The sequence below is a fragment of the Schistocerca serialis genome, chromosome 1 (genome assembly GCF_023864345.2).
Source record: "Schistocerca serialis cubense isolate TAMUIC-IGC-003099 chromosome 1, iqSchSeri2.2, whole genome shotgun sequence".
Classification (NCBI taxonomy): Eukaryota; Metazoa; Arthropoda; class Insecta; order Orthoptera; family Acrididae; genus Schistocerca; species Schistocerca serialis.
This window is the reverse complement of record NC_064638.1, coordinates 1,051,223,009-1,051,237,054: the sequence shown is the minus strand read 5'-3', so window position 1 is coordinate 1,051,237,054 and position 14,046 is coordinate 1,051,223,009. Positions and strand designations below refer to the sequence as shown.

General features: G+C 39.2%; 1 protein-coding gene and 1 long non-coding RNA gene across 2 annotated transcripts in view; one reads left to right on the top strand and one right to left on the bottom strand.

Annotated features, from left to right (window-relative positions):
* LOC126415177 (uncharacterized) overlaps positions 1-14,046 on the bottom strand; it is a 375,032-nt gene that overhangs the window by 235,007 nt on the left and 125,979 nt on the right. The window contains exon 2 of the long non-coding RNA XR_007575386.1: positions 5,218-5,268. This is a non-coding gene — a long non-coding RNA (uncharacterized LOC126415177). The remainder of the gene's footprint in view (positions 1-5,217; positions 5,269-14,046) is intronic.
* The window catches only part of LOC126415160 (acireductone dioxygenase), a 59,791-nt gene that overhangs the window by 1,482 nt on the left and 44,263 nt on the right, over positions 1-14,046 (top strand). The gene's annotated exons all lie outside the window — the stretch shown is intronic.

Here is a 14,046-nt window from a genome sequence, read left to right as displayed (position 1 = left end):
CTTTACCAATATGGTGGGAACGACAATTCCCAACGTCTCCAATATGGCGCCTATGACATCATTACATAAACAACAGCAAACACATCTCTCTCCAAAAATATAATCAAACTAACGGGACCAGCGCAGGAAATTAGGGGTTTTTGGGTGGGGACAAACTAAATATAAACACACCATGATCCCAAACCACACAAAACAGTGACATAAAAGCACCACAAAATTCCCAAATTTCACTACACTTACAATATCGACAGCAATCAGTCACTTCCCTTCACCTACATAGCTCGGCCGCAATTGTCAATATCACAAAATAAAAACCAACTACTCCAAAAATTATAATCATACCGCAACTATCGATACCACAAAACAACAAAACAACAAAAATTGGAATCAGACACTTCCCTGATCTACATAGGCCAACAGCAGCTCACGATACCAAAACACACATAGCTATGATCACGCATTGGAATTGATCACTTCCCGTGACCTATACGGCTTAAACACAAATGGCGATACCAAAAAAATTGAAATTGAGTTCTAAGATACATAAATCAACCGCAAGTGCTAATACCAAAACAACCACCAACACATGCAGTAAATAACACCGACCCAAAAACACATTAAAACCCCACCAAACATCATAACACGCGAACAATAGACTCAAAAAAATGACTACTTACCATGAAAAAGTTTCAGCGCTACACACTAACCCCCAACTCTCATATTCTGCTTGTATACGCCACATTTCACTATCTCCATCACAAGCCCAAAAAGTTGCAGAAACTTAATGATGGACAACATGTCGTCCCCCATTTAAGCCCGCAGACGCGCACTATTAAATTCGGAAGTCATATCCATACCTAACAAAAGAGGCCACAAATTGAATTAAATGACTTACCATGCAACAAACATCAAACAACTCTGCAATAACAAAAACACAACGGAAACTTAATTCTTAACTCACTGAAACTAATTTCCTTTCTTCTATAACAGTCACGACTGATAAATGCACACTTCAGGCACTGACACCCAAATGAGCCCAATACACCACGTAACACAAGGACCGTACACACACCACCAACTGCAACGAGACGACATCTTCAGACACAACACACTCATAAACTAAACTCCGTGCCATCATGACATCACACAACACAACACCCTTACATCACGGGTCAAAGCCGATGGGTGGGATTGGATTCCTCCGTTGTCGCTCAGAATGTTCTAAGATTCTATAACAAATTGATGCCAAGGATTCTGGACGGTAGTTTTGTGGTCACTTCTACTACCCTTCTTGTAAAGGGATGTGACATGTGACCATTGTGTTCTTCCATGGTTTTTTTGTTTGATGGATTTATGGCAGATTATAGTGAGAAGGGAGACGCAAAATCAAGGGCATCCATACTTTGGGGAGGGGGGGAGGGCGGACAAAGGGGCTCAGCCCTCCCTCCCCACACCCCCTAGCTCTCAGTGAAAGGAAAAGTTATATTGTTAATTGGGTATTTTTCATTCATGTTGTTGTTTGAGTGGGCGAAGGGGACCAAACAGCGAGGTCATCGGTCCCATTTCATTCATGAAAATGGTTTAATCATCAGTGTTACTTGGATTTTTGACAGGCTTGGAACTGAAACTTTTGTATGACTACTTACAAGTCTGCATTAGCATTCCAAAATATTAAAAGTACTTCATACCTGCAGGTCAAGGTCCCGCCCTTCTGACTATCGTATGGCACCCTTTCATAAAATAGAAGATTGTTTGTCCTTCTTACAATATTTGCTTAAATATGCTTAGGCGCTTCTTATTAGCAGTTCGTTGTTACAGTAAACTGATTTATGCAGGTGATGTTAAGTATCCAGACACATGGATGACACAAAAACTGGAATTTAGGGTAGCAGAACAAAAGCAGGAATGCTGAACTCAGCTTTCAAATTTTACTTTACCAAAGAATATCGAGGAGTACTATCCTGGCTTATTCTGTTCACTACTGGAAAGATAGGTATTGTAGATATTAGTGCCAGTGGTGTTGAGGAACAGCTACAATTGTTGAAATTAAAAAAAGCCCGAAGACCTGATGAAGTCCCTGTCAGTTTCTGAGATTCTATACAAAATATGCAAGCCCACCCCTAACCCTTAAGCGTAATATACTGCAAATGACCTATCTCAAACAAAATGACCTTTTAACCAGCCAGCATGAATTCCAAAACCACATGTATGTGTCGTGTTTAATCCAACTTGCAAGTTTCTAATGTTCAGCATGTAACGATGTTTACAACTTAATTTGAAATGTGAAAGTAAAATGACTCATTCCATGTCATTACAATATATCATGCAAAATTACTAATTATAACATCCTGAAAGCTAAGGATCAGGGCAACCAGATGGATGTAGTATTTCTTGATTTCCGAAAGCATTTTACTCATTAATACACCAACACATTAACAAAAATATATTCATATGGTGATTAAAACAAAATTTGTGATTGTATTTGAGAATTTCTTGGTTTGGAGAACTCAGATTCTTATCTTGGATGAAAGTTGTAGATAGATGTGGAAGTAACTACATGTGTGCTCGGGGAAGAAGTATATTGGACAGGATGATTAATCTGTGTGTTCTCTTAATTGCACAGAGTAAACCATAACGAACAAGTCAATACAAAGACTATCTATCAAAATTCCCTATCAATAATAGACAGTCTGCCAAGACTGAGTCGTCTTCCGTTTCTTGTGCCAGCTGCTTGTACAGGAGCTGATTTTGCCAAATCAGCCCCCCTCCCCACACTCTTATAAAAAATAGCCAATTGTTCCAGGACTTGCCAGCTGTTGAAGGTGTTGCCAGTAGCAATGTAGAATTCCCAAAAACCTGCACAATAGTCTGTAGGTTGTCAGCAAAACCATATGTTGCACTGCTGCCACATATCCAGAAATTGGTGACAGACAGCTGATGAGACTACCTAACCTGAAAATTGCACCTCTAATTTTCCGTAAACACTCTTTGCAGTATTAATGACTGTTCCATATTTCTGTAGGCACTGAAAAACCTGCCACAAGTGGGTCACATGCTCATCAAATGTAGGTGAAAATGTGAGGATATTATCCATGTAACAGAACCCCGTGGCAACCCCATAGCACTTCATGCATAAAATACTTCCATGTCTGTGCAGTGTTTTTCAATCCAAAAGGTATGGATCTCTACTGCAAAAGCCTAAGAGGCATTATACACCTTCCAGCACTATCAGAATTTGCAAAAATGCTTTTGCACAATAGACCACACTATTAAAGCCAGTCTCGTGATGAACAGGGTAACAATCAGGAATCGTGTGGGCATTAGTTCACTATAGTCCCTATGAAATTCTCAGGAACCATCTTTCTTGCACACCATGTGCAGTGGGAATGCCCAAGAATTATCTGATCTAGTTACCCCACTTGCTTTCAACAACCCCTCAAACCCTACTTGTACCATCAGGAGCTTGTCTTGTGGGAGTCCCCCTCGGCTGAGCTGTAATGTTGGCTAGGTAATCTGCAGATATGTTGTGTTGTTGAGTGATCATATTTCCCATCGGTGGTGACCAGAGGTGAGCGCACTGGAAATTCTTTTAGTATGTGACCAAAAAGAATGTGATCATATACTGTAGTAATGGTTTCTGTCAGCCAAAAAACACTGATATCTGTGGACAGCATCACGTGTGACACACCCAGGTGGTTTCCACATATTTATACAGGATCATTTATCTCCTCATTTACCAGCACAGATAACACAGTTGACAGATTGGCACTGCAGTTCACTGTTATCAAATAGTGGCTCACAAAAGCTGGTGACAAATGAATCTGAGACCAAAAATCCACAACAATGATAGGTTCAAGAACATTTGTGACTTTTGGCATGTAGGTAAGAGAAGGGGCTGGTGCACTGGCAAGCTGCATCTCCTAAATGCCTGTGATACCAGCACCATTGGCGAGGAGTCTTCTCAAATATATGCAGATAATCTTTCTGGCATCCTGTCTGCTTGTGGCGATTCCACCTACTTTTAATTCTCTCTCCGTTTGTTTCCTTGGTGTTGACGTACTGCATTGCTACACTGGCTGAAAAATGGGGTTTGTGGATTCTGACACTGACTACTTTAAACGATGTAGCCAACAGATACACAGTGACATTTTACACTACTTTAATTTCACTGTTCACAATGCCCCAGTAATATACAGTTATATGGCCAGTGCACTATTGTTTAACTTTCAATAAGCCTCATTAATAGTTTTAATAGTTTAGAGGCAAAACTCCACGTACTGCTGCAATAGTTTCTTGTTGAATATCTGTGAGCAGTAATACCTAACCACAAAGTTCACTGTTCTTGAAGAATAATTGGGTACATATGGAGCAGACACTGTCACTGTTTCTACACATGGCCTCATTGTTTAACACTTATTCCACAGTTAATTTGAAGCATTGTTGTTGTTCTAACCAGCAAAGGTTACTCATCTGAAACTCAGCTGTGGACCGACTTAGGCTGAATTATTTGTTTAAATCATGAAATTAACAAATATAGTTACGTAAGCAATACTTTTGACAAAACTGTTAATTACTTTGGAATTAATGAAGGGCTGGTTTTGCTAACATGTTTTTTAATAGAGCTAAATAGATACTTAAAGATTACTAGTACTTCGTCTTCCAAATGTTTACAATTATTACAGAATTTATACTTGTTTATATGTCAACAATAGAATTTAAGCTACGAAACAATTACTGATTTCACCCTATAATAAAGGATGCTAACCTAAAATAACCAAAATAAATTAAAAAATCAAATACATACGTAAAACTAAACACAAAATTAGATCTGTTGTTATAATCTTTAAAACTGAGGGTCAACCTTTCTCTGTTATGAAAATGCAGATTATATTCATGTATGTTAATGGTAATTAGTTAAAACTGAAAAAACAAATTAAAAGAGGCAGAGGTCAAAACAAGAGGGGAATTAAAATTATCCCAGCTTGCTTTGTCACATGCTGCTCAGGAGTGTGCTCATACTGGGGTTGGAAATGCACTGCTGTGACAATAACTTGCAGGTTCAGGTTCACAATTTGGTCCTCTTAACTGTTCCAACCACTGCTCTTGAGTTGGTGCATCTGCACTTATCATATGTATTGGGATGCTAGTGGTGGCACTTGCTGCTTCAGCATGCATTCCATGACCATTGTCTGTTGTACTCTCAATTTCAGCACTTACCTTAACATCAGGCAAGATGTTCACTGCTGCATCAACCTTCTCTGCCAACACCTGCAATGACAAATCATGATGGTTGGTATGACTGTGCAGATACTAACTGGTAACTTACAAAGCCATGTGAATCCATCATGACTATAAAGGCAGCAGAGCAGGGCTACCTAAAGCACATAAAGCTTGCACCTTTTGAGATGGGGGATCTATTGCCTAACTGCTCGCCATTAAAACCTTTCTGCAGCCAAAGCTCTGGTGACAATGTGTAGCGTTGTTTGAGCGCCTCCTGTAGTGATTTGTAACAATGGTGTAGTACATCTTCTATGAATTCTTCTATCACTGCTCCTTCCAAATGTGCAAACATGCTTCCATACTTGTCATTGTTGGGGCTCACCCAAATTGTTGGAAGGTGCACACTACATGCATTAATCACATAATGGACGATGAGGCTAGAATGGCGGACATTTGACATGACCAAAACGAGTCGTAGAATACACATCTTGCCAATTTATGTTAGTGACTGTACGATGTGGCAAAGCTGGAGACAAGGATTTTTCCATTTTAAATGTAGTCTCTGGTGATTGCAATGTTCAGTTCTGAATATCCTCTTCAAGTAATTGCATGATGCTCACCACCATGGGCATTTTGTTGAAAAGAAGTAAGTTCCATATAAAACTGCAGCCAGAGTGATTAATTAATATATTCTTTTTGTTGCACACACCAACTTGTAACAAGTAAATATAAAGAATATCAAACAAAACTCTCTGTGGATAATAAAGAGTCTCTGCCAAATTAGCGATTCATCTTCTCTCGCTTGTGTCACCTAGTTGCACAGGAATTGATGTCACCACATGTGTATATTCGGAGGGAAAAAGCTAGTCTGCTCTGTGTTCACAAAGGGATGACTGAGGGCTCCCTAGTTCTGGATACAGAATTCGGTCAACTTCAGCTGCTCATGTGTTGTGTCCGCCACTGCAGGCCTCAGTGATCTAATACAGAACCGTGCAAAGTGATTGTTGTGTCACAAATTGATACATCTCTTGATGATTGTTGAAGCGGTTCCTAGCCCATCACAGGCACCGCCAAATACTCTTTCCACTCCTTGTAAAAGGTCTAGGGTAAGGAGAGCAAAAATGAAGAGCTTGAGTCCGGGCCCTTAGGGCATTAATTGATGTGTGAGTGCAAGTGTAATGCCAACATTGCGTTGCATAAATGCGGCTTGCTCTCTCCATACCGCCCCTCACTTATTAGAAGCTAATGTTTGGGAGTCCGTGGGCAGTGTGTGCTGCCTCTGCCTTCCTCACTGGCCTCAGAATTCATTCATTTTCTTGTGAAAGAACCCTGCTTTGTACTTTAGCCACTCTGTCATCCTGGAGGTGTGGCACTGACCACTTTTCCATTGTGGTGTGGGTTGGCACCTTCGTGATGCCATTTTGTGGCACATCACTGGTCAGTGCGCAGTCGATCCTTTAGGATGCCACTAAAAGCTTATATTGTTGAAAATGGTATTTATGTGTTTCTGGTTTTCCAGCCAACATATTTGCATATGGTAAAGGAATATATATGTTTTATCAAATTTATATGATTATAGTGAAGTGGTATTATGGAAAACAAACAACAGGGTGTCTAGGCAAACTTACAGAAGCTGGAGGGAGGAGTGTGATGTGTCATGCCAGTTCCTTAGTTAATGTACATATGAATTTTTATCGGTCTATAACAACTGCTTTCCCAAGAAACAATAAAGTATTCCAGTAGTAACACATCCAAAAGCTCCTGGATGACCAAAGAAATCAAAATATCCCATGCGAGGAAAAGGCAGTTGTTTGAAATGGGAGTGATTACATATTACAAGAAATTCTACAGTGTCTCTGATTGTTGTTGTTGTTGTTGTTGTCGTCGTCGTCTTCGGTCCAGAGACTGGTTTGATGGAGCTCTCCATGCTACTCTATCGTGTGCAAGCTTCTTCATCTCTGAGTAACTATTGTAACCTACATCCTTCTGAATCTGCTTAGTATATTCATCACTTGGTCTCCCTCTACGCTTCCCTCCAATACTAAATTGGTGATCCCTTGATGCCTCAGAACATGTCCTACCAACCGATCCCTTCTTCTAGTCAAGTTGTGCCACAAATTCCTCTTCTCATCAATTCTATTCAGTACCTCCTCATTAGTTATGTAATCTACCCATCTAATCTTCAGCATTCTTCTGTAGCACCGCATTTGGAAAGCTTCTATTCTCTTCTTGTCTAAACTATTCATCATCCATGTTTCACTTCCATACATGGCTACACTCCATACAAATACTTTCAGAAACGACTTCCTGACACTTAAATCTATACTCGATGTTAACAAATTTCTCTTCTTCAGAAACGCTTTCCTTCCCATTGCCAGTCTGCATTTTATATCCTCTCTACTTCGACCATCATCAGTTATTTTGCTCCCCAAATAGCAAAATTCCTTTACTACTTTAAGTGTCTCATTTCCTAATCTAATTCCCTCAGCATCACCCGACTTAGTTCGACTACATTCCATTATCCTCGTTTTGCTTTTGTTGATGTTCATGTTATATCCTCCTTTCAAGATGCTGTCCATTCCATTCAACTGCTCTTCCAGGTCATTTGCCGTGTCTGATAGAATTACAATGTCATTGGCAAACCTGAACATTTTTATTTCTTCACCACGGATTTTAATTCCCACTCCAAATTTTTCTCTTGTTTCCTTTACTGCTTGCTTGATTTACAGATTGAATAACATCGGGGATAGGTCTGTCTCACTCCCTTCCTAATCACTGCTTCCCTTTCATACCCCTTTACTCTTTATAATTGCCATCTGGTTTCTCTAGAAATTGTTAATAGCCCTTTATGCCCTGTATTTGGCCCCTACCACCTTCAGAATTTGAAAGAAAGTATTCCAGTCAACATTGTCAAAAGCTTTCACTAAGTCTACAAATGCTAGAAACATAGGTTTGCCTTTCCTTAATCAATCTTGCAAGATAAGTTGTATGGTCAGTATTGTCTCACATGTTCCAACATTTCTACAGAATCCAAACTTGATCTTCCCCGAAGTCAGCTTCTATCAGTTTTTCTATTCATCTGTAATGAATTCGAATTAGTATTTTACAGTCATGACTTATGAAAACGATAGATCAGTAATTTTCACACCTGTCAACACCTGCTTTCTTTGGGATTGCAGTTATTATACTCTTCTTGAAGTCTGAGGGTGTTTCACCTGTCTCATATATCTTGCTCATGAGATAGAAGAGTTTTGTCATGGCTGGCTTTCCCAAGGCTGTCAGTAGCTCTAATGGAATTTTATCTACTCCTGAGGCCTGGTTTTGACTTACGTCTTTCAGTGCTCTGTCAAATTCTGCACCCAGTATCATATCTCCTATTTCATCCTCATCTACATACTCTTCCATTTCCGTAATATTGCCCTCAAGTACATTGCCCTTGTATAGACCCTCTGTATACTTCTTCCACCTTTCTGCTTTCCCTTCTTTGCTTAGAACTGGGTTTCCATCTGAGCTCTTCATATTCATACAGGTGGTTCTCTTTTTTCTGAAGGTCTCTTTAATTTTCCTGTAGGCAGTATCTATCTTACCCCTAGTTAGATAAGCCTCTACATCTTTACATTTGTCCTCTAGCCATCCCTGCTGCATGATTTTTTTACTTCCTGTCAATCTCATTTTTGAGAGCTTTGTATTCCTTTTTACCTACCTTATTTACTGTGTTTTTATATTTTCTCCTTTCATCAATTACATTCAATATCTCCTGTGTTACACAAGGACTTCTACTAGCCTCGTCTTTTTACCTACTTGATCCTGTGCTGCATGACTACTTCACCTCTCAAAGCTACCCATTCTTCTTCTATTGTATTTTTTTCCCCTGTTCTTGTCAATTGTTCCCTAATGCTCTCTCTGAATCTCTCTACAACCTCTGGGTCTTTCAGTTTATCCAGGTGCCATCTCCTTCAAATCCCACCTTTTTGCAGCTTCTTCAGTTTTAATATACAGTTCTTAACCAATAAATTGTGGTCAGAGTCCACATCTGCCCCCGGAAATGTCTTACAATTTAAAATCTGTCTTGCCATTATATAACATATCTAAAACCTTCCAGCATCTCCAGTTCTTTTCCACATATACAATCTTCTTTAACGATTGTTAAACCAAGAGTTAGCTATGATTGAGTTGTGCTCTGTGCAAAATGTCACCAGGCAGCTTCCTCTTTCATTCCTTACCCCCATTCCACATTCACCCATTACTTTTCCTTCTCTGTCTTTTCCTACTGTCGAATTCCAGTCCCCCATGACTATTTAATTTTTGCCTCCCTTCACTTCTTAATAATTTCTTTTGTTGCATCTTACATTTCTTCAATCTCATCATCATCATCATCATCTGTGGAGCTGGTTGGCATATGAACTTGTACTACTGTGGTAGACACGAGCTTCATGTCTATCTTGGCTACAATAAGGCATTCACTATGCTGTTCATAGTAGCTGACACGTGCTGCTATTTTTTTATTCATTATTAAACCTACTCCTGCATTACCCGTATTTGATTTTGTATTTGTCTGAGGACTTGTATTATTGAAGAAAATAGCAAAGTAATAAATGAACATAGTGCGGCAGCCAATGTTTTTAATAATCGCTTCTCTCAGTAGCTTTTAAGATAGGTGTGGATAATTCAAGGAACATAGCAATAGATTACATGCAATAAGCAATGCTGCACACATACATGCAAATTACAGTTATGGCATGCTCTGCAAAAGAAAGAAAGAATGTAATAAACTCCTTCAAAACCAAAGACACACTCTAAAATCCTTCTCTTCACAAATATGCAATGTATTCAACATATGCAATACAGCAAAGCGTAGGGAATAATTATGGAAAAACAGGTCAGACCACTTTGTAAGAAAGGTAGTAAGACAGATATTAATAGTTACTGACTGGTCCCATTGCTTCCATCCTCCTCAGATACACTGGAAAATATTGTGTGCCCAACAACCATAACACATCTCTCTCAAAGTAAGATACTTAGCCTCGGTTTGTGTTTGAAAAGGCCTATTTTTCAACTCATGAGTCAGATTATAAAGAATTTAAATTATAAAATATTGTCTACTTCTATTTCCTGTGGCATGTCAGAGGCATTTTATGGTGCAATTCAGTTTTCTCATAGAGAAGCCCAAATATTGTGCAATGAGAAATTTTGCTGTTAACTGGCTTTGATCCTGTCTAAATAAAAGGATGATGCTGAATGTTGCATTAAGCAACACAGGGAAGAGTCTACAATGAAACAGTGTCTTCAGAGTCGGGAATAATTACTATTGGTGCACCATATAACTGTCTGCCCTATAGAATGTTCCAGTTGATCACGCAGGCTTCAGACCAGGGCAAATTGATGTGATCAAGCATTGTGTCTTACATCCTTCATAGAGGCAGAATTCAAATGAAGCTGTAAAACTCTCCAAGCTGTTGATTTCACCACTGCCTTCAACACTTTGTGTGTGTAGGGGGGGGAGTGAGTTCTAATTTATAAATTTCTTCATATTGTTTCCCGCAGAACAATGGCACAACTTGTTAACAACATACTAGATGATCAGCAGTTCCAGGTAACAATTGGAAGCAAGATAAGCAAGGAGAAGGCAACTCAACAATGGATTGCCCCAAGGATCAGTTCTCTTGGTATTTCTGTTAAAGTTGTACCTATCTGCCACTTCATCCATAAAATTCTGCTATGCCCCCTACTTGGCTCATGCTGTACAACACAAGGAACTGCAGCAGGCAGAAAAGATGCTGACCAAAGACTTATCTATGCTGGAGATGAATTTTAAAATCTGGAGACTTTAAACCAGTGTGAACAAAACAGAGGATCCATGCTTCCATTTGAATAATCATCTGGTGTATGTGAAACTGGAAGTAAGTTTCAGTGGCATGGTTCCTCATCACAGCTGAAACCTAAAGTATGTAGTTGTCATCTTGGACTGAGCACGGTACTTCAAGCAGCACCCTCTGAACCTAGCTCAGAAACGGAAAACTAATTACAACATCCCCCATAAACGACATGGAACACAACAACCACTGTGTATTCTTCAGGCTTGTCTTTGAGGTACTCAGGTGCTGAATATTATGCACATGTTTGGCAGGATAGCCATTGTGCAACGCTTGTTGACATTCAACTGAATACCATCATGGACATAATATCTAATGCTATCATATCTATCCCAGTTCATTGACTCCTGTTGTAAACTGTTGTTATACCATCTGATCTGTACAGATCTACTGCTTTTATGAGGAATTCAACAAGATCTCCAGCAATCCTAATCTGCCACTTTAATGCATTGGAGATGTACGATGTAGCTGCTATGTTGCATGGATTATATTCCAAAAAGAGTAATGATGCATTACCTACTGAAGATACTGTATGATGCTTGTAAGAAACAAAAACAAAAAACAAAAAAAACAGATGACAGACTTGTCACTTGTACTGGATGGGAAAGGAATATAGCCAACAGTGTATGTTACTTCCTTTGGGCCTTTCCATTCCCCCTGTTGCCCTAAGCTGTGCCTCACAAGGTCACTTGCAGTGCAAAGGGCATAGGTTATTGTCTGCACAAGCTTTGTATTTATTTTCAAGATGACCACACAGTGCAGTACTGAAAATAGTAAACTGCTAGCTAAGGATCTAATTGCCTAGAAGGTGGGGGGGGGGAGGGGGGGGGGGGAGGAGTGAACTTTCATTTCACAGATGTGGTGATTTAATGTTTATAAAATGGAAAGACACTAGGTATGTATTTCTTTTCATGACAAAATGTAAAATGACTGCTTCAAATGTCAATGTCAGAACAAAATTAGGAATGATAAAGCAGATGAAACCCGCCTGTCTTGGATAATAATAAAATCAGGTTTGATTTGGATCACAGCGACTATATAGTTGAATTCTTTTATCTTGGCGGCTCGCGCATGCCCGCCCAGACGCGGGAGATTGCTGCGTTGCCAGTTGCACACGACGCACGCGCCAAGAGAAGCAGCACCATAGTATAGCATAGTTCGCAAGCTTAGGTTTAGGGGGGAGCCCGTAGTTCATGAAATAAAGCCTCCACGGCCGCATTAACCCTATCGCTGCTACAAAGACATGCACCCTGCATTCCACGCTGTGCGCGATTTTGTCACTGCACTGCTCGCCTGTGTAGACACATGGTGTTCCGGCTGCTTTGACACTCTTATCATTCGATTTCACAAAAACTATTTGGCCCAAAAATTAGATTTTTACACATCTTCTTGACTGATACCTTCCCACCATAAGTGACTTAATTTTGTTTCGATGTTCAACGCAGTTATTATGCAGCATTAAATATAGTAAACCTTCGCACGAAATTTTGAAGAGTTTGCAGAGGTAAAAGTCCATAGAGTATAGTTTCCGTATGGTCGATTTTAGTTGCCACAATGTTGAGAATGAAATGTGGACAAGATACCTAAATTTCATATAAAATTTACTGTATAACAATATCTCATTTAATTTAATTACCACATAGGTGTCATATGTAATATTAAGAAATATTCCGTCTTTCGCGACTGTAACAAAAGTTTTATTTACATCGGGCTTACTAGCCCAACGCCTTAACCGTTACGCTAACGTAGCTCATACCAAACTGAAACTCCATGAGGACTCTAACAGGTCATGCAAAATACTGACAAACACTGTTAGTATGACTATGAATTACTCACACTTCGTCGAAGTACAATAGGAAATAAACAATTACCGCTGTTCTTTATTGCGGAAAAGCGGTTCGTGAGATTGATACAAACACCTTTCCTATCTATCGCCTGAATTAGGAGTTTTATTGCTTGTTTTGTTTAATTAATTAACAGAATATGAAGCAATTGGTATAAAGAATGCTTTTTCCAAGGTTTCCATAAAAGGAAGTCTGCTACCAAGACATTGCTTTTGTTCAATTACTTTATTTATGACTGAACGTTTCTAAAACTGAAGACACTCATCCGTACTCTGCTCTGCAGTCGAGATCTGGCAACGTCGTTCTCTGTTCATTGGCTGACTGTGTTTTGTGACGTCAGATGCACAGAACGAACCTAAACTCGGCCGCCAACATAAATGACGCGCACTTTATCTACCAGCTACTGGGGTACTAGCCTTTTGACAGGAAGCGAGTGAAGTGGTAAAAGAAAGCTTTTATTCATGTTTTCATCATGATTATTATATATAAACAGTTGAGGCATATTAGCATTCATCTTGTTGAATTTGCTTGACTTTGATGAGCAAAGGAGGCTAGGTTGAATAAACGTCCATTCAAAATAATTCACCTGTAAACAGACTCAATGGAAGACATTTGATTCCAACTACAGAAATGTCAAGATGGCATCAGAGGAGCCAAAAGGTTTGTGCATAACAAATCAGAATGACATCTGGGAAAGTGGCAAGAAAGCATACCAGGTACATTGTGAAGAATATAATGTAGAACTTAATTTTCCAAAAGGCTTCAAAATTTTTCGTACTAAGGCAAGTGTAACTAAGTAATTTTTAATGAAAAACTGCATTCTCAAGCAGTTTTATTTTTAGTGCCAACAACTAATAATTATATCTCCATTTAGAAAATAAGAAAATTGATTTTTTGTTGTAAAAACAACACATTTTCATTTCAGTATAAGAAAAAATTATCACTCAGGGTTGCCACAAGTTCTGGAAATCAGGGAATTTCAAACACGCCAGGGAAATTTGGAAAAAAACACTGGAAAAATCTCCTTTTTTGTCTTGGGACATGAAATGGTTTGTTTACTGAGATGTAATGCATTGTTGCTGGGTTGGTGCAGCTGAGTATGTGTACTG